The sequence below is a fragment of the Orcinus orca genome, chromosome 16 (assembly GCF_937001465.1).
Source record: "Orcinus orca chromosome 16, mOrcOrc1.1, whole genome shotgun sequence".
NCBI lineage: Eukaryota > Metazoa > Chordata > Mammalia > Artiodactyla > Delphinidae > Orcinus > Orcinus orca.
The window spans coordinates 29865283-29885091 of record NC_064574.1 but is presented as its reverse complement, the minus strand read 5'-3'; the positions used below and the strand labels follow the sequence as shown (position 1 = coordinate 29885091).

The window sequence follows — 19809 nt, the reverse complement described above, 5'->3', positions numbered from 1 at the left end:
ACTTTTATTTGAAAGAAAAAAAAAAAACAACTTCTAACTCTATGACAAGGAGGTAGTTATAGTTTTGAGCTAGGCATTGAAGCTAAATTCCCACATGATGGGAACATAGGGCAATATCTTCCTTAATGGTTTATTTCAGAGATGGCTGCCAGGCCTTTAAGAAAAACAACATACTTCTTAGCCTTTAAAAAGATTTACATACATATCAAAGGGGCACATGATTTACAAATAGGTTTCTCAAGGAAATGATAACAGTGAAAGCTAATTTTCAGTTACCATTACAATTTAAACGCTCTTCCTATGAATTGAACTTGGTCTGCTTTGCCGAATCCCAATTGGCGTGTTGCCAGTTGAAGGTACCAGCTTAGCCCTTAAAGAGGATCTTTGGTAAAAAGCCAAAGAGCCAGACTCCAGCCTGAGTGAGGCTTCTGAGGCAGGCGACAGATGGGCCCCAGGCTGAGCAGCTGGAATCCTTCCCCTGTGGACAGACACTCCAAGATAAAGATAATGGCAGAAGCAAGGAGAAGCTGAGTTCTGCTTGGATAAAAGATAAAGAGAACATGTATTTCTCATTCTTGAGGTTAAGGAGACCTCTCAAACTACACATGCACAGAAAGGTTCCTCAGCAGTCAGAGAATGGAGGGGGTGCCAGACCATAATATGTTCTTCTTTCCAGAAACCCTAGGGCTGTACTCTATTTTGGCTAAAAGACACAACGGCCCAAAGTGGGGGGCCCTGAGTCAGATCAAATGTGGACTCAGAGCCAAGCAAAGCAAGACGATGGGCCAGAGGAAACCCAGAAGAAATGCCCCACGTAAGTGATTTAAACTACCCCAAAGGTGCTACTCTTTCTCTGAGCCTGCCCCTGTGTGTCTACCCACATGTACTTTTTTTCCTCCTAATAAACACTTTACTTGTTTCATTACTTTCCATCTCTTTGCTGAAATCCACTTCTACAAAGCAGACGATCCAGGGCCTTGTCACTAGCCACTGGCCCTCGTGGTCCAGCAGTTAGGATTCCGTGCTCTCAATGCCACGGCGCGCAGCTTCAATCTCTGGTCTGGGAACTGAGACGCTGCTTCAAACCACCACAGGCCGAGGCCACCCGAGATCACTTCCATCCTCTAGGAACTGGATGTGAGCTTGTCACTAACCCTGAGAACCTTGACGAGGGGAAAGTGACTACACGGCAAGGAGAGCGCCGGAGTTGAGTGTAAGGGATCAACAGAGACTTTGGGAGTCCGCTTTACCTCCGCAGTCCGTTTTCCAACCGCCAACTCCCCCGCCCCCCACAAGTAAAATGGCAATGAACACAGGGGTGAGCGAACAGCACAGAGCCAAACTTAGATGGTGCTCGCGGAAGGTGGCATGCATATTTTAGCGCCTAAGCCCAGGGAATTTAGCCTGGTCACGATAGGAAAAATCCACCTGAGATGCTCGCAACCGGAAGCCGGACCCTCCACAAGCCAACCGGAACTGCCTTCGCCGGGTGACCCTGAGCGCGGAGGGTGTGGACCTGGAAGCCGTCACGTAAGCGGCCGCAGAGGCTTCTGGGGAATCTTTCAAGCGAACAGGCAGAGGGAACAGAGATTTCATTCGGGAACCACTACCTGTTTATGCATGGGTATTTTATAAACAGAGACGGGTAGGCTGTCACTACATAACCACTGTCGTGGTAAATTAACCGCGCGGTCCACAAGCGGCTCCTGGGACGGCCAGCGGGAAGGGAGTCCGCGAGGATTCTGGGAACTGTAGTTCTGGTGTAGTTGAGCGGCCGAGGGCGGGGTGAGCGGTCGGGTCCTCTTTGGAGAGCGAGGCCTGCCGGGCCCGTGGCCCCACGGTGTCCCTCCCCTGCTGCAGTAGGGTGGGGATAGGCCGGGCAGGGCCTAGGGTTGGGAGTTGGGGAGGAGTGCGGCTGCTGGGGGAGTGCGGCGGCCCAGGCCGGCGGGTTCGGGCGGTTTCGTGCTTGGAGGAGGGGGCGCGGCTCGAGGTGCGCGTTTGTGGCGGGGAAATGGGGTGACTCCTCTAGCTGCGAATCCCTGAATTGCGGGGCGTTACGCGGAACTTCACTCCTCGGCTGGGGCGAGAGACCTGGAACTCAAATTTCTTTCTTGGAAACGGGGTGGGTATATTCTGGGCCAAACAATTTACGAGTAGGGGGCAGCTCCAGTGCGCATCCCCGGCGTTTATTTGGGGTGTAGGGGTGTGTTCAGCCAGGGCCAAATAGACATCCCTTGTGATGGGGGCTGGGGGCGCGGCTTGGGCCATGTGTCCCTGGGTGTTGTTTGGCCTGGGAGCACTTACGTGCGTCCCGCATCCCTGAACGGTTGTGGGAACCCAGGACTGATCGTGAATGTCAAGTTTTGTTTTTGATGGGGCTGAATATGACCCAATGGTGATTGGGCGGAGGTGGGGTGGAGGAGAGAGCATCTCAGGCCCTGCTCTGCGTTGGCTTGTTGGCGGTGGGTGGAGGTGAGTTCGACGTGGGCAAAATATCCGTAAGGGGTGGTGGAGTGTCTTGGCTCTGGAGTTCCTTGGGTTTTTAGAAAATGGGGAGGTTTGGGGCCTGAGGCAGACATCCTACAGTGATGGTGCACTGCACCGCTGGGGCCTGCATCTAGGCAGTTTTTTGAGTGCAGGCAGGTCTGCTTCTCTGGGATCTCTTGTCCCACGGTTTGTCCTCATCCCGGGGCCCACTCTGCTTTATGACAAAGATCCCAGATTTGGTTGTAATGTAAGTGGCTTGTTTGGCTAATTCTCCCTCTCTTAGAATGCTTTTCCCTCATGTGTTGGGGTTCAGACCTCTAGTTTGGGACTTACCCAGATTAGGTAGTGTGGGGACCTCTGAGGGCTGCTGGCCAACTGTCCAAATCACTTCTGGGATCTGGTGAAACCCAGGTATCAGGACTTTAATTTTGGGGTAAGGTCAAATTTTAAACCCACGCAGTAGAATAGTACAGTAAACTCACATGGACGTATCACCAGATTCAACATTCATTAATTCACAGACAATCCTGTTTCATATACATCTCCTCAACTTGTCTTTGGATATGCTTTGAGAACTGTCACACCCGGTAGGGGTTGACCATCACTGACATTACAACTCATCCAACGGGCTAAGGCCATGGCACTCCACAGCTAGAGATCAAATCTAGGCACTTTCTAGCTCTGTCACTTCAGTTTATTAGAAGACCTAACTCCGGGCCTTTGGGAGACAAAAGTTGTACAGTGCCTGGAATTGTCTGTGGTGTATAGTAAGAGTTTAGTAAGTGTTAATTATTATTAGTAACAAAGGATGATTTTCCTATTTAATAGCATATCAGGACAGGCTGTATTTTGATGCCCACATATGACTGTGTCCCCAGGAAGCTGTCTACATTCTTCTTTGACAGATCTGAGGCTGTTTTTGTTTTTTAAAGAAGAGGAGCACCCCTTATTTTAAGCTTGGGGATTTTTAGCTTGGTATCTGGGGGCCAAGAGACAGTCCTGAAGCTCACACTGCCTGTTTCATCCTCAGGTTCACCTTCTCACATCCCTGCCTGCCCAGAGAGGACTGTATAGAGAACAAGAGGACTTCTTGCAGGTGGATACCACTCACCTTCCATGTTTCTGCAGTGTCTTCTGTTCTCCAGACCTTGGGCAAATTTCCTTTGCTCATCCTGACGTTTTGTGCCCTGCAGTGTTCCATTTGAGGCTCAGAGGACCTGCTTGTTTCTGTAGGATACCAGGGCTGATTTAAGGGCAAAGGCCTTTAACAGGGAATATTACCCCAGACAAGTGCTCTCATTCAGGTTACCACCGTCCTTGCCCTAGCAACATTTCATCCTGGCTGCTGGATTCCCAAGACTGTGTCAGCTGTTGTAAAATAAAAAATGATGGTAACTACCACTTATTGGGAGTTGTTCTGTGCCAGGCACTGGGCTTTACAATCTCTGTAATATTTTATTCCCTCAGCACTGACTTATTTGAACAAACCTACGCTCACATATGATTCCTCTCTTTGTTACATGTGACGGATAAGAGTTGCACTGTTAATTTCTACAACACATCTTTGGAGCATGTAACTGCTGCCAGAGGGCTTTCTTCTAAGTTAAAACATAAGAACAAAATTACATAATTAATGCCTTTTTTTTTTGGTGGTTAACTTTTCACATAGAAACTACAAATCCATCGTCCAGCATCAACAATAATCAATTCATGTTCAAGGTTGTTTCATATACCACCCCTGCCTCCCACCTTTTTTTGCAGAATTATTTTAAAGCTAATTCTAGACATCATATCATTTCACTTATAAATGTTTCATTATGTGTCCTTAACTGAGAAGGACTTAAATTTACCCTTTTTAAAAAAACTGAGGTATAATTTATATACAACCAACTACACAGATCTGAAGTATATGTTTCAATGGATTTTGACAGACATGTACTCCCGTGTAACCATCACCTCCAACAACTGGAATTTGTGTTCTGTTTCAGAATTCTTTGCCTACACCAAAGTCATGATGGTATTCTCCTATGATTTTTTTTCCTAGAAGCTTAAAGTTTTAGCTTTTACATTTATGTTTATGATCCATTTTGATGTATTTTTTTGTGTATGGTTTGAGGTTTTGAGGTTTGACATAGTACTTGTTTATAGCACCATTTGTTGAATCTACTCTCCTTTTACCATTGTATTGCTTTGGTGCCTTTGTTGAAAATCATTGACTATGTAAGTGTGGGTTTATTTCTGGACAGTCTCTTCTGTTAATTTAATCAACATCACACTGTCTTGATAGCTTCAGCTTTATACTAAGTCTGTTGTTTTTATATTTTTAAAAAAATTTTTAAATTTATTTTTAGCTGCGTTGGGTCTGTGTTGCTGCGCACGGGCTTTCTGTAGTTTGCAGTGAGCAGGGACTACTATTTGTTGTGGCGTGCGGGCTTCTCATTGCAGTGGCTTCTCCTGTTGCGGAGCATGGGCTCTAGGCACATGGCCTTCAGTAGTTGTGGCGCATGGGCTCTAGGGTGCGTGGCCTTCAGTAGTTGTGGCACGCGGGCTCAGCAGTTGTGGCTTGTGGGCTCTAGAGCGCAGGCTCAGAAGTTGTGGTGCATGGGCTTAGTTGCTCCGGGGCATGTGGGATCTTCCCGGACCAGGGATCAAACCCCTGTCCTTGCATTGGCAGGTGGATTCTTAACTACTGCGCCACCAGGGAAGTCCCTATACTAAGTCTTGAAACCATTTATCATAAGTCTTCTTTTACAGGGTTATTCTAGCTATTCAAGGTCCTTTTCATTTCCAAATATTTTTTTGAATCAGCTAGATGTTTTCAACAAAAATAAGTCTTGTGGGATTTTGATTGGAATTGTGTTGAATCTGTAGATCAGTTTGGTTAGAACCGACGTCTCAAGAGCACTGAGTTTTCCAGCCCACAAACTAAGTATATCTCTCTATTTATTTAGGTCTTTAATTTCTCAAAGTAACATTTGTAGTTCTCAGTGTAGAATGTTTGCACATCTCTTCAAATTCATTCCTATACATTTTATGTTCTTGAATTTTTGGAAATGTTTTTAAAATGTAACTCTCCAGTTGTTTCTGACTAGTATTTAAAAATACAATTGATGTTTGTATGTTGACCCCTCATGTCCAGCCACCTTGCTAAATTTAAATTAACTTACTACTTCTAGTTTTTCTTTTATTGAGGTATAGTTGATTTATAATATTATATAGGTTTCAGGTGTACAACATAGTTATCCACAATTTTTAAAAATTATACTCCATTACAGTTATTATAAAATATTGGCTATATTCCCTGGAGGGTATTATGCTTAGTAAAATAAGTCAGACAGAGAAAGACAAATACTGTGTGATCTTACTTATATGTGGAATTTTAAAAAGCTGAACTCAGGGAAGCAGAGAGTACAGTGGTGATTGCCAGGGGCTGCAGATAGGGGAAATGAGGAGATGTTGGGTACAAACTTTCTCTCTGACTTATTTCTTAAAGCATAGTACCCTCCAGGTCCATCCATGTTGTTGCAAATGGCAAAATTTCATTCTTTTTATGGCTGAGTAATATTCCATTGTAGTACATGTATACCACATCTTTATCTGTTCATCTGTTGATGGACATTTAGGTTGTTTCCATATCTTGGCTGTTGTAAATAATGCTTCTGTAAACATTGGGGTGCATGTATCTTTTCAAATTAGTGTCTTTGTTTTCTTTAGGTATATACCCGGAGTGGAATTGCTGGATCATATAATACTTCTATTTTTAGTGTTTTGAGGAACCTCCATGCTGTTTTCCACAGTGGGCGCACCAATTTACATTCCCATCAACTGTTCTCACCAACACTTGTTATTTGTGTTTTTTTTGATGATGGCCATTCTGATAGGTGTGAGGTGATATCTCACTGTAGTTTTAATTTGCATTTCTCTGATGGTTAGTGATGTTGAGCATCTTTTCATGTGCCTGTTGGCCATCTTCATGTCCTCTTTGGAAAAATGTCTATTCACATCTTCTGCTCATTTTTTTTATATTTTATTTTATTTTATCTTCCAAAAAGTGGATATTTTTAATGTATTCGATTAGCAAAGATTAAAAAGTTAGATAATTCCTAGTGTTGGTAAAAAGTTGGAAAGCAGAATTGTATATTCATTGGTGGCAATGCTTCTTATCCAGTCCATGTTCTGTGTATACTGAAAATTTGAGGTCTCTAGGTGCCATACTGTGTATCAGTCTTCACTAAACATCTTCCCTTTTTTTAAAATTAATTTTTATCGGACTATAGTTGCTTTACAATGTTGTATTAGTTTCTGCTGTACAGCAAAGTGAATCAGTTACACGTATACATATATCCACTCTTTTTCAGATTTCCTTCCCATCTGGGTCACCACAGAGCATTGAGTAGAGTTCCCTGTGCTATACAGCAGGTTCTCAAATTAGTGATCTATTTTATACATAGTAGTCTATACATGTCAATCTCAATCTCCCAATTCAACCTACCTTCCCTTCCCCCGTTGGTAACCGTAAGTTTGTTCTCTACATCTTTGACTCTATTTCTGCTTTGCAAATAAGTTCATCTCTATCATTTTTCTACAGTCCACATATAAGTGATATTGTACGATATTTGTTTTTCTCTTTCTGACTTCACTCTGTATGACAGTCTCTCGGTCCATCCATGTCTCTGCAGATTTCTGCCCTTTTTTCTTTTTTTTAATTAATTAATTAATTTTTGGCTACGTTGGGTCTTCGTTGCTGTGTGTGGGCTTTTTCTAGTTGTGGAGAGCGGGGCCTACTCTTCGTTGCGGTGTGTGGGCTTCTCATTGTGGTGGCTTCTCTTTTTGCAGAGCACGGGCTCTAGGTGCACGGGCTTCAATAGTTGTGGCATGCAGTCTCAGTAGTTGTGGCTCGCGGGCTTAGTTGCTACCTGGCATGGGGGATATTCCCAGACCAGGGCTTGAACCCGCGTCCATTGCATTGCCAGGCAGACTCTTAACAAATGCGTCACCGGGGAAGTCCCCCCATTTTTTAATTGAGTTGTTTTTTTGATATTGAGTTGTATGAGCTGCGATTTTTTGATATTGAGTTGTATGAGCTGCTACAACTTCTAGTTTTTATTTGGACTTTTGGATTCTAGGATACAGTCATGACTGCAAACAAAGATAGGTTTATTTCCCATAGATAATCATTTTTATTATTTTTCTATATATACCTCCAGTATTTAAAAAAAATTTTTTTGAAGTCCAGTTGATTTACAATGTTGTGTTAATTTCTGCTGTACAGTAAAGTGATTCAGTTATACGTATATCTGTTCTTTTTCATATTCTTTTCCATTATGGTTTATCACAGGATTTTGAATATAGTTCCCATGCTATACAGTAGGACCTTGTTGTTTATCCGGCAGTATTTTTTATGAAAAGACAATCAAAGATTAAACACACATATTAAACCCTGCTCCCCACCCCCCACCTTTCCTAAAGGGGTCCTTGTTAAACTGAACCTTTTAATTGATATGTAATAAAATATACCCACCACTTCCTTACTGGCTTTTGGATTTTATGTGTGTTTTTTTTTGGCCATGCCCTGTGGCTTGCGGGATCTTAGTTCCCCCATCAGGGATTGAACGTGCACCCGCTGCTGTGGAAGTGTGGAGTCTTAACCACTGGACTGTCAGGGAAGTACCTCCTTGTTTTTTTTTTTTCTTTTAGAGTAGGTTTACCTTTCCTCTGTTCTCAGAACATGAGAGATGGTGGAATAACGTGGTGCTTACAAGTGGCACTGTCACTTTCAGTCACATTTCCTTGTCCAGGGCAAGTCATGAGACCAAGCCTGATGTCAGGGGCAGAGAATTATACAGAGAAACAAATAATTGGGAATGTTGATGATATCTACCACAAAGGGCCTACAGGCTAGAAAGGAATGAGGTAAAAAAAAAAGCAAGGAACCTTGTGGACTGAGACTCTATGTATATTGTGTGAGAGGACAGGATCCCTGCTGAAGAGGCACAGGCATAGGGCCCACAGTAAGGGTCCCAGCAATGTCAAATTGCTTCTCTGTCCCACAGGTCCCGGCTGCATGGCAACAAGTTGGGCTTTTATAAGTAAGTTTTGGAGGAATCACACCAGGCAGCAGAAATTGATCTTGAGATGAAATCATTTCTACCAGGCCTCCTGGCAGAATTTCAAGGCGAACACGGGGCTGACTCTGGGGCCATGATGTTGCCTGATCCTTCTGCCTGGAGAGAGCAGGACTGGGAGGAGATGTTGCCTTTGGAGAACAGGGAAGTTGCGGAAACTGTGAAGACACCGACTCAGAATCACAAGGCAAAAGGTGAGTGCTGTTGAGGGTCCAGAGAGGTGAAGAGGGGGAGCAGGGCTCCAGGTTTACTGCGAATGCCTTGTGATCACAGGCAAGTGGCGACTTCCTCTTCACAAGTCACGGAGGAGCTGCTCTGGCAGCACCATGGGAGCCCCAGTTTCGCATAGCTTCTTTTTCCTTCTCTAGGTTTGCCTTCTCACAAGACTGACTGGCTTCAAGAAAAGGAGGGAAAAGTCCAAAATACTGGTGAGTTGGGGTTACATTTATTTAAAGTCTCTCAAAATTGCTCTTAAGGACATGTGGCAAGTAGCGAAACATTTATTCAAGAAAATCTACTAAATCAGCAAGTGTCTGTGGCATTTGTCCCACAACCTGCTCCCTCCTGGTCACCCTTCAGCTCAGTGTAATGGAAGCTGTACTCCAAATGGGTACAGCTAAGAAGATGGGACTTTCTTCCCCCAGTTCCCAGTCTTTTTCCCTGGGAGGGGCAAGCTACCAGCAATTCTTATTCCCCCCAGCTCAGTGTGGCAGGCAAGTATGGCCAAGAAGTCTGGCATTTTCTATCTCTATTTGTATGATGACCCTATTTGTATGATGGAAGCTCTGTCTCAGGCACAGGTGGTCAAGAATCAGGAGGGACCTTATTGCCTTATCCCCATCTTGCTCATAGGGCAGACAGAGATCCTGTGCTAGGAGAAGCATGCTGAGAAGAAAAGGAGCTGCCACCCCTGCCCAGTGCCCCACTGTTAGAGCAGGAGTGTCACACTGAGCGAAGTGGTCTGCCAGTCCTGTGCCACCTCTGAGTAGTGGTGCAGAGGTCCTGCCCTGGTGGGAGGCAGGCCATAGGAACAGAGAGCTCTACAGCGCTCCCTAAGGGGACTGGCTTTGTGTGGAACTGAGCAGGGAAGTTGAAGTCTTAGGGTGTTGTTGAAAACAGTGGAGATTTTGGTGGTGAGCAATTAAGAGGAAACTGAGAAGCCTGTGATAGCAACAAGGGAAATGGCAGATCACCTGGAAGTTTAACGGAGAAAGCAGGGAAAGAAATTGCTGAGAGGAGCTCTCCTACGGGTCGGAGTAAGTCTCAAATACTGGCCTCAAAATTACCCCTGCAAAAGGATCTGACTTTAATTGGATCAGACTATGGAGCCATTTATACTCCAGGACATTGTTGAAAACAGTAGAGCAATCAGCAACCAATAGTGGAGGCTAACAGTCGGGTGTGATACCAATAGAGGCAGACCTGCTGGAAGCTTAACGGGGAAGTCAAGGAGAGACACAAAGAGAGCCCTCTGTCAGGAGGGGGAAGGTCTGGGTGACTGTGTGTTTGCTCAAGGCTGCACCCTCTGAGGAGCCACTGCTTCAGGGAAATAACCTTCATCGAACTAATCCAGACAGGTCTCAAAACAAATGAACAAGCAGACAGCCACAACCTAGGAAGATGGCAGGGTTGGTATCCAGAGTTGCTACAATATTTTACCTAAAATGTCCAATATTCAAAGAAAAATTATATAGATAAGGGGAGGGAGAAGGAGGGAAAGGGAAAGAAAGAATATATGAATTTAAGAATGAGAGAAAGCCTAAATAAATTTTCCGGTCTGTAAAATGAAAACAACTTTTCAGTTCTATGAGTTAAATTATAAGCTCACTGGATTGTAAATTCATCTTCCCCTATTGGTTATGAGTTGTTCATTCATTGATACACTATAGACACAAAGTTATACTCCTAGAGAATGTCCAGTGGGGTTGGGGCTAGGAAGCAAAGTAAGCTAAATGCCCTGCTTTCATTCCAGGAAGCTTATTGAAGTCTAGGCAGAACTTGGAGATATTGTGGGTTTGGTTCCAGACCACCATGGTACAGTGAATATCACAGTAAAGTGAGACACGTGAAATTTTTGGTTTCTCAGTGAATATAAAAGTTATGTTTACACTATACTGTAGTCTATTCTGTGTTCAATAGCATTATGTGTGAAAAAACAATATACATACCTTAATTAAAAAATACTTTATTGGACCCTGGAGGTCCAGTGGTTAAGACTTCGCCTTCCATTGCAGGGGGTACAGGTTCGATCCCTGGTCAAGGAGCTAAGATCCCACATGCCTCACAGCCAAAAAACCAAAAACATAAAACAGAAGCATTATTGTAACAAATTCAATAAAGACTTTAAAAATGGTCCACATCCAAAAAATCTTTAAAAAACACTTTATTGCTAAAAAATGCTAACCATCCTCTGAGCCTTCAGCAAGTTGCAGTAGTAACATCAAAGATCATTCATCACAGATCACTGTAACAAATATAATAATAATAAAAACATTTGAAATGTGAGAATTACCAAAATCTGACACAGAGACACGTGGTGAGCAAATGCTGTTGGAAAAATGGCGCCAATAGACTTGTTTGACTTGGGGTTGCCACGAACCTTCAATGGTAGAAAACTTGATGTCTGTGAAGGGCAATAAAGCAAAGTGCAGTAAAATGAGGTACACCTGTACTGCTCTACGTGATGAGTGAAGCATTGAGGGCTTTATTTTAAAAAGGTTAAAATAACAGGCAAAGACAGATTTTGCAGATCCCATTTAGTATAACCCGAACTCTTCAAAAATGCTTATTCCGGGCTCCATCTGTTCACTCCTGCTTTTCTCTATGGTTGACGTTTTCTTTCATTTTCTCCTCTAAATCGTCTCTATTCCCTAATGCCCAGCACAAGCCTTGTGTACATGATGCTTTTTTTCTTCTCCAGTGCATGCCCTACTCTTCATCTCAGAATTCCTCCATTCCTCAGGGTCATTGAGCACTGCTTTAGGTTTTCAAATTGATTCACAAATCATTTCTCCAAAGAAATCAAAAGCGTCCGAGGGCCAGGAATGAGTTTTATGCATCAGTTATGTGCTCCTCAGATTTTAACACAAAGCCGTAGTAATAATGCCCAGAAGAACTTGATACAGAGAACCATGTACTCTGAAAAGAATTAGATCAACTTCTTGCATATCCAGACTCTCTGGGGCCACCAGCTATGTTCCTCATAGTGGGAGGACTGATGGGGACTTGCTGTATGTCCCTTAATTTATTGCTTGTTTATAGGTACCAGTTACATTCAGGGATGTGGCTGTGGTCTTCACAGAGGCAGAATGGAAGAGACTGAGCTCTGAGCAGAGGGACCTATACAGAGAAGTGTTGCTGGAGAATTATAGGAATCTGCTCTCATTGGTGAGGCAGTGTTCTTTCCTTCATTAATTCAGTGGAGATTTACTGACCACCTCCCATATGGCAGAAAATGTTCTAGACACTTAGAACATGTTAGTGAATGAAGTGGTAATCTCTGCCCATGGGGAATTACTTTCTACTGTAGGGAGACAGCTAACAAAAAGCTTCATATTCAGGGACATTATTATTATTTAAAAATTTTTGCATATGTTTAATTTTCTTTTTTATTGAGGTATAGTTGATTTACAATATTACATAAGTTTCAGGTGTACAACGTAGTGATTCACAATTTTTAAAGGGTATACTCCATTTTTGTTATTACATATATAGGGATATTATAATATGGTATGTTAGAAGGTGATAAGCACTACGTAGTAAAAAATAATAATAAAATAGAACCGGATAAAGGAGTATTAAGTGTGAGAGTGTGGCTGGCTGAATTTTGAAACTGGGTATTTGAAATCACCAAGAAGGTAACATTTGACCAAAGGGAGTTAGAACTCTAGGTATCTAGGATAAGAGCATTTCAGGTGGAGGGCCTCATCGGTGCTAAGGCCCTAAGGAATTGGGGTGCCTGCTGGGTATAAGGAACTACAGTGGAGGCACAGTATGCAAGGGGAGAGCAGTGAGAAATGCCTTCTAAGACAGAAGTTAACATTAAATATCAAAGTTTGTATGGCTTTTGAGTTTCATAAGCCATATTTTTTTCATTTATTTAAAAACTGACATCGATCCTTTAAATCTAGGTTGATAAATACTTTTGATTGTGACATTTCTCTGGATCAGGGGTTGGCCAACTTTTTCTGTAAAGGGCCAGAAAGTAACTATTTTAGGTTTTGTGGGTGATATGGTTTCTGTAACCACTCTCAACTCTGCCCTTGTAGGGCTAAAGTAGCCATAGACAACAGGTAAATGAATGAGTATAGCTGTGTTCTAGTAAGACTTTTGTGGACACTGAATTTTGGATTTCATGTAATTTTAATGTATCATGAAGTATTATTGTTCTTTTGATTTTTTTCCAACTCTTTAAAAATTTAAAAGTCATTCTTAGCTTGTAGACTGTGCAGAAATAGAGGGCCAGATTTAGCTTGTGGGCCATAGTTTTCCCACCCCTTGTTCTAAATCAGTGCTGTCCAGTAGAAATATAATGTGAGCCATGTGGGTAATTTTAAATTTCCTAGTAACCACATTTAAAAAAGTAGAAGTAAATGGATGAAATTAATTTTAATAATATCTTATTTAACCCAATATATCAAAATATTTTCATGTCAACATATAATCAATATAAAAATTAATTAGATATTTTACTCTTTATTTTTGTACTAAGTGTTCAAAATCTGGTTGTTATTTTATACTTAGAACACATTTTCGCTCAGACCAGCCACATTTGAAGTGCTCAGGAAGCATACAGCTGGTGGCTACCATATTGGATAGCGTGGTTCTAGATATTCCTGTAGTTCTAGATAAATCAGGTAGAGAAAAATCACATTTTTGGAGACACAAACTAGTTTTAGGCAGGAGTTTCTTCAGGTGTTTCCTTAAATGGCATAGCTATTTCCCTGATATGGATTAATCAGGTTTACTTTTTTCATTTTCATCTTCTTTGACATGTTTTGATCTGATTTCATCTCGTTTGAGCTCCATCTAATTAAGTGTGGATTCATCTGTTTCAGTCTGGTTCTGTGTGTTTTGATTTGGCCTTAGCTAGTCAGTCTAACTAGATTTTGTTTTTATTTTTCTCTTGTCATATTATCTTCCTTCTCTGTGTTAATATGTTTAACGGGTTCCAAGGAAAATATCAAAATGACCTTGTTCAGATTAGTCTTGATATTGAATGCCTGGATCCCACTTGCATTTCTTGAAGTTGTGTCCTTTGTCTTGCTCAGCACCACAATATCCTGCAGTTCTCCTGCCTCTTACGTCTCTTGTGGGCTTTTCTCTTACTTTTTTCTTTTCTTTGGACTGTAAGGGTCCATAGGACTAGTGTCACATTCTCTTTTTTTCTATGTCAGTATTCACACCCTTGAACAGTTTGTGAACTTCACCGATTTTACCCATCACCTATTATAATGAATCCATTTTCTTTGTCACTGTCTCACCTGTGCTTTATCTTCATATTTCTATTTGGTTACAAGACAGCACAAGTTTATTCTCAAACTTATTTGAGATAATTGAGATAAATTGAGATCATACTATTTTTCCTCCTAAACCAGTCTCTCTTTCTCTAGTTCTTCACATGTTCATGTTATGATGTCTCTTCTTCAAAGGTACTCCCTGAAATAATCTTTAAAGCTTTCATAGGGGAAATATTTCAGTTAGTTTAGGCTAGGTAATGCTGTGATAACAAACAACCCCAAACTTTGCAAATGTTCATTTCTTACTTAATATCTACTGTCTACAGTTCAGGTATACAGCTCTATTGGTTCAGCTCTACTGGCTCTGGGATCTAGGCAAAAGGAACAGCCTCTATCTGGGTCATGGGATTCTTAAGGAAGAGGGAAAACAGCAATGATAGAACCATACTCTGCCTCTTAAAACTTGTTTGGAAGAAGCACTAACTTTTCACTAACCTTTGTTGGCCAAAGCAAATCCCATAGCCACGTCTGATGTCACTATAATGGGATTAGTTTGGGCACAAGGTACCAGAATCCTGAAATCATGGAGCATGTCTTTCTGTCCACTGCTGAATCCACAGTACTTTAGTAGAGAACCTAGTACTTAGAAATTTTTAGTATTTGTTTGTGGGTGGACAACTGGAAATTCAGATTTATTTCATATACAGTCTCTTTAACCACTGTTTCATATACTGTTTCCTACATTTGAAAGCCTTCAGACCTAGTGACTTTTTTTGTATATCAGTCTTCTATTTTGTAATAGAAAAGACATGAAAGAGGTTTCCACATAGGTCATAGAGACTGTTACCTCCAAGTAGAACAGAGTTGTGGACAGTCTATATCAATGTGATATAGACTTAGATGATTTAGTCAGAGGAAAAGTCTAAGGGTAGTTGAGGCTACTTGCAGAGCAAAAAGGTACCTAGTCTGACTGACATATAGAAGATGCTTTTGTTATGGATTTTCTGGATTGCAATAGAAAATGGAATGTGTAGAAGTGGAATGTAAAGGAATTATTGGTGGGAAACAAATTGTGTTGTATGTATATTGTCAATTACAGCTGTGGCAGTAAGACACTTTCTGTCCTAAGACAAGGCAGAACGGCCCAGCAGCCCTACTTAGGGCTTCTCTAACTGAAAACCTTCTCTCTCCAGCAGAACCAAAGCCAGAGATCTACCCCTGTTCTTCCTGCCTTCTGGCCTTTTTCTGTCAGCGGTTCCTCAGCTAACACACGCTGCAGATCTTCCCGGGTGTGTGTGTAGAAAATCACTTCCACCTGGGGGATTCTGGCCTGGGGCATCGGGGGCAGCAGTATTCTGCTCACAGCTGCTGGAGTGAAAACACAGAAGGCCAAGAGAAAGAAGGTGACTCCAGACTCTGGTGCTCGAGGACAGAGGAGAGACGGCCCTTATGTGCATTGCCCAGCCCACCCTGAGAACAGTCAGCAAGTCCTGGAGAAGGCAGCGCAGTGGTAGAAATAGAGGGCAGCGCAGCCCAAAGGGTAAACCCTTTGCAAGCAGACAAAGAAATGAAGGAATTAGAAACCTCAAGCTCTGGAGCAGTCAACTGTCAAGAACGTGAACTAGACTGTAGCCCCAAATCAAACTGCATTACAAACCAGACCATCCTCTTAGGGGAGAAGCCCTATGTCTGCAGGGAGTGTGGGCGAGGCTTTAAAGATAAGTCGAACCTCATCAGACACCATTGGACACACTCAATGGAGAAGGCTTATGTGTATAGTGAGTGTGGCCGAAGTTTCAGCCAGGTGTCAACCCTTATTAATTACCGGAGGACACACACAGTGAAGAAGCCTTACATGTGCAAGGAGTGTGGGCGGGGCTTTAGCCAGAAATCACTCCTCCTTGTGCACCAGAGGACACACTCAGGGGAGAAGTATTATATTTGCAGGGAGTGTGGACGAGGCTTTAGCAACAAGTCAAGTCTCATAAGACACCAGAGGACACACTGAGAGGAGAAGTCTTGTGTATGCAGGGGTCCTGGGCAGGACTTTAGCAATTAGTCGAACCTCTTCTTACGCCAGAGAGACATGCGGGGAGTAGTCTGTATGTGTGTGTGGGGTGTGAGTGAAGCTTCAGAGATGTGTTGACCCTCATCAGGCAGTGAGGCACATTCAGGGCAGGAGCCTTATGCGTGCAGAGTGTGGGTAGCTGTCAACCCTCAGTGCTCAAAGAGGACGCACTTAGGTGGGAAGTATTGTGTGTGTAGGGACTGTGGGGAAGCTTTAGCAATAAGTCAGCATTTATGGAACATCCAGTGGCCGACTCAGGAGAAGCGTCATGTGTTCAGGGAGTGCTGACAGGCATTGGGGAAAGAACCAACAGGAGGGCTCCAGATGGCTCACTCAGGGAGGAGCTGTGTGTTTGCAGGGAGTGTGGGCAAGGCTCTTGTGATCAGTCAGCTTTCTTCACACACTGTAGGGAGAATCCTTATGTGGGGATACGGTGGGGCTGCTCCAGCCAACTGCTGCTGATAGCTGCAGAGATGAATTCCTCACTAGACTTGCTCTCAGCCACAGAGAGCTGCACTTCCCAAGGGATGCCTCCTGGCCAACGACTGATTGATACGGGGAGACAAAACCCTAGCCGGACTCTGCTGGGACAACTCCACAGGGTCATCCCAGATCCCAGGGTCCCCATGAAACTGAATGATCTCGAACACATTGCAGGTCAGCTTCTTCCTCTGCTCAGTCCTGTCCTCATTCCCCGATAAGCCACTCAATTCTCTGCCTCATTGTCTCTCCAGGGAATCCACCCTAAGATATCATAAGCACACAAGGAGTGTGGACGAGGCTTTGGCTAAAAGTCGCTCCTCAACAAACCCCAGAGCATACAGAATAGAAGCTCTGTGTGTGCGGGGAGAATGGGTAAGGACACCTCAGGATGCATCAGAGAACAGCTTTTGAGGGAGAAGCTTTACAAGGCAGGGAGGGAGACTGGGAAGATTTAGCAGTAAGTTACACCTTCTGGTGCAGCCGAGGACACTCAGGGAGTCCTATGTGGGTGGGGTTGTGGGCGGAGCCTTATTCTGACACCGCTCCTCACAGATCACTACCTCACTCACCTCCTGGGGGGGTTTCAGAAGTCTTGACCCCCACCCATCCCCATACTCTTTTTGAGAGTGAAGATGGCAGTAACAACTTAATAAACATGTTTTTTCCACTTTTTGTAATCAGATGGAATAAAAAAGTAGAAGGCTTTATTTAAGTAAGAATAATCAATTTGTTTTATTTTCAAACACCAATTTTTTCCCGTGTTTTCATGTCTTTCTGTTCTCATAAATTGTTCAATAAGCTCAGGCTATGTACCTTAGTCACTCATCTGTCTGGAAAGGAATTAAATTTCACAACCTGGATTTCTGCATGAATTCAACGCTTGAGAAAAAATAAGTCCCAATCAACCTAGTAGATTTATTGGAGGATCTGATTCGTTGCATGGGGAGGATGATGTAGGTTCTGGAGACATGCCCACTGAAGCAAGGGAATTTCCCGGGTCTCTGGGGGCTGGGTTGCCTCTTCTGACTGATCACTCCCTTTGGCTTCTGTGAAAGCTCCCTTCCCTGACTTCTGTCTCTTCCTTCTAGTCTCTATTCAGGTCTCTGCTGTATCCTTCTCTACCACTGAAGCATTGTTTTTCCTTCCAGATTCCAGAGTCAGGTCCTTTAACCACGCCCAAACTGTTCTCCAGTCATGAATCATTGTTTTGGGTCTCTTAGCTACTTTGGTATCAGATCATAAGTCTAAAGACCCCTGGGGAATTCCCTGGTGGTCCAGTGGTTAGGACTCTGTGTTTTCACTGCTGAGGGCTGGGGTTCAATCCCTGGGCCCTAATCCTGCAAGCCACGTGGGGCAGCCAAAAAAACAAAACAAAAAAACCCCTAAACACAGCTCCAATGCCACGTCCCCTCATCCCTCCAATCCTAGGGTCTAGTCCTGCTAATGACACCCACATCATCCCTCCACTAACTGGTCCAAGATAACCTGGTCATACCCCTGCCCTTGTTTTTCAGCCCAAGGACCTGGCCTTTAATCACACCCTTTCCTAGTCTTCCTCCCTCAGAGCCCAAATTGCCCAGATTTTTGACAACTCTGCATGCCCTGGCTCTGACTTCTATGTCCTAAGCCAGAACTCTTTACTGGAGAGGGTTGGCCTCAGGTCTAGCAAATTTGTTTGCTCAGTTGGGGTTTGCCAGATCCACAAAATGGATATCAGGCTTTGAAAATCAGAAAAAGCACAGGCTGATTTTGTTGCACTATCAAAGAGGGGGGCAGTAAAAGAGTCCAAAGGCCATGAAGTCAGCTTTCCAGTTGGTCCTGAGTCAGCTCTGGTGGAGAGGATGTGAGTGCCGGGAGCGTGGGTCCCCACCCTTTGCCACATTTCCCGTCATGTTTCTTTGCTGGAACTGCCCCTATAACATCAACAATTTGCTTTGGGTCAGAACTGGAAGCCACAGAAGGAAAAGTGTTTATGGGTATGCAGTCTCTAGGGTCTGAAGAGGGATAGGCCCTCTATGTTCCAGATGACCCTAAGACCCCTCCCTGTGTCCTGCCATTGGGAGAGAAACATGTGAACAAACCAGCACCTTCCTTTGGGAAGGAAGGGTGGGAGGAAAGAAAATGATGCAGATTCTTTTTAACTGAAGTCCCTTATAACCTGTAGTGACCTCAGACGTGTTCCAGGGAAAGGACTGTCAGTCCTAGCCCAGCAAAGGGAGAGGGGTATGGGGTTATCTTTCCAAGCCTGGAAAGGGGCTTCCCCAGACTGTTGCTACTCTGTCCTTTATCTCTAGGAAGGGCCACTGGAACCAGCTCCTGTATTTCATCCCAGCAGGAAGCAGAACAGGGGTGTGTGAGGTGAGCTCTCCCTCCAAAGAAAGGAAGGTACACATCCCCACTCCCTAGGATTTTCCTTTCTGCCCCCAGGGAGGAGGAGCTCAGACTTACAATAAGAGTTTATTTCCGACAGGAGGTCAGTGGCCTCAAACTCAGAGGCCTGCAGTGTCCAGGCAGGTCCTATACTAATGAGGGGGTCAAGCCTCGATTGGGTGGGGGTGCTTTGGGGAACTGGGGAGCTCAAACTCAAGTTGCTTCCTACATCCTTCCTGGCCTCCTCACTTGACCCCACTCTAGAAAGCCTTGAGCTACACCTCGTTTGGGCCTTTTCATTTAATGATCCAAATGTCCTGCCCCTTTTTGAGCCATGACCTTGACTTCAGAACCCTCCAGCATTCTTCCCCGTGTTCAGTTTTAGAACTGTCTTTTTCATGTTGAGTTTTGCTTAGTTTTCTGAAAAACATGGCAGTAGATTATGAAAAATGAACATCAGTTTTGATATGGGAACATCTGACCCAATAACACAATGGTGTGGAAACTCTGACAAAAGAACGTGTAAAAATGCGATGATTTGGCGGCACCTTGTGTGATGAATCCATGTGAGGGCCACCTGTGGGTCACAGAGAAGATCTGGGTTGGGGGGACTTTCAAGATGGCTGGCAATCTGATAGCCCCTGGCTGTGAAATTAGGTACAGTGGGTTAGATTTAAAGTGACCTAATTTATACACACAAGCTCTAATCTGACTTTTAAATATCTGTACATATATTTCTCATATATTCAAAGTAAGCATGTATAAATTTTTTTCTAAAAGAAAACAGATAGTAAAGGATTCTTGGCAAAACATGAGA

The 19809-nt window shown here is 43.5% G+C and overlaps 1 long non-coding RNA gene across 5 annotated transcripts; it reads left to right on the top strand.

Annotated features, from left to right (window-relative positions):
* The first annotated feature begins 1665 nt into the window (after positions 1-1665).
* On the top strand, positions 1666-18934 carry LOC117198573 (uncharacterized). 5 transcript variants are annotated; one of them, XR_007472102.1, is made up of 6 exons: positions 1666-2122; positions 3518-3878; positions 8541-8806; positions 8981-9040; positions 11874-11999; positions 15268-17822. It is a non-coding gene; the product is annotated as an uncharacterized LOC117198573 (long non-coding RNA). The 5 variants fall into 5 exon arrangements; XR_007472101.1 differs by having other exon boundaries at positions 15265-17822; XR_007472103.1 differs by lacking the exons at positions 11874-11999; positions 15268-17822 and adding an exon at positions 18917-18934 and having other exon boundaries at positions 1670-2122.
* Positions 18935-19809: the final 875 nt, after the last annotated feature.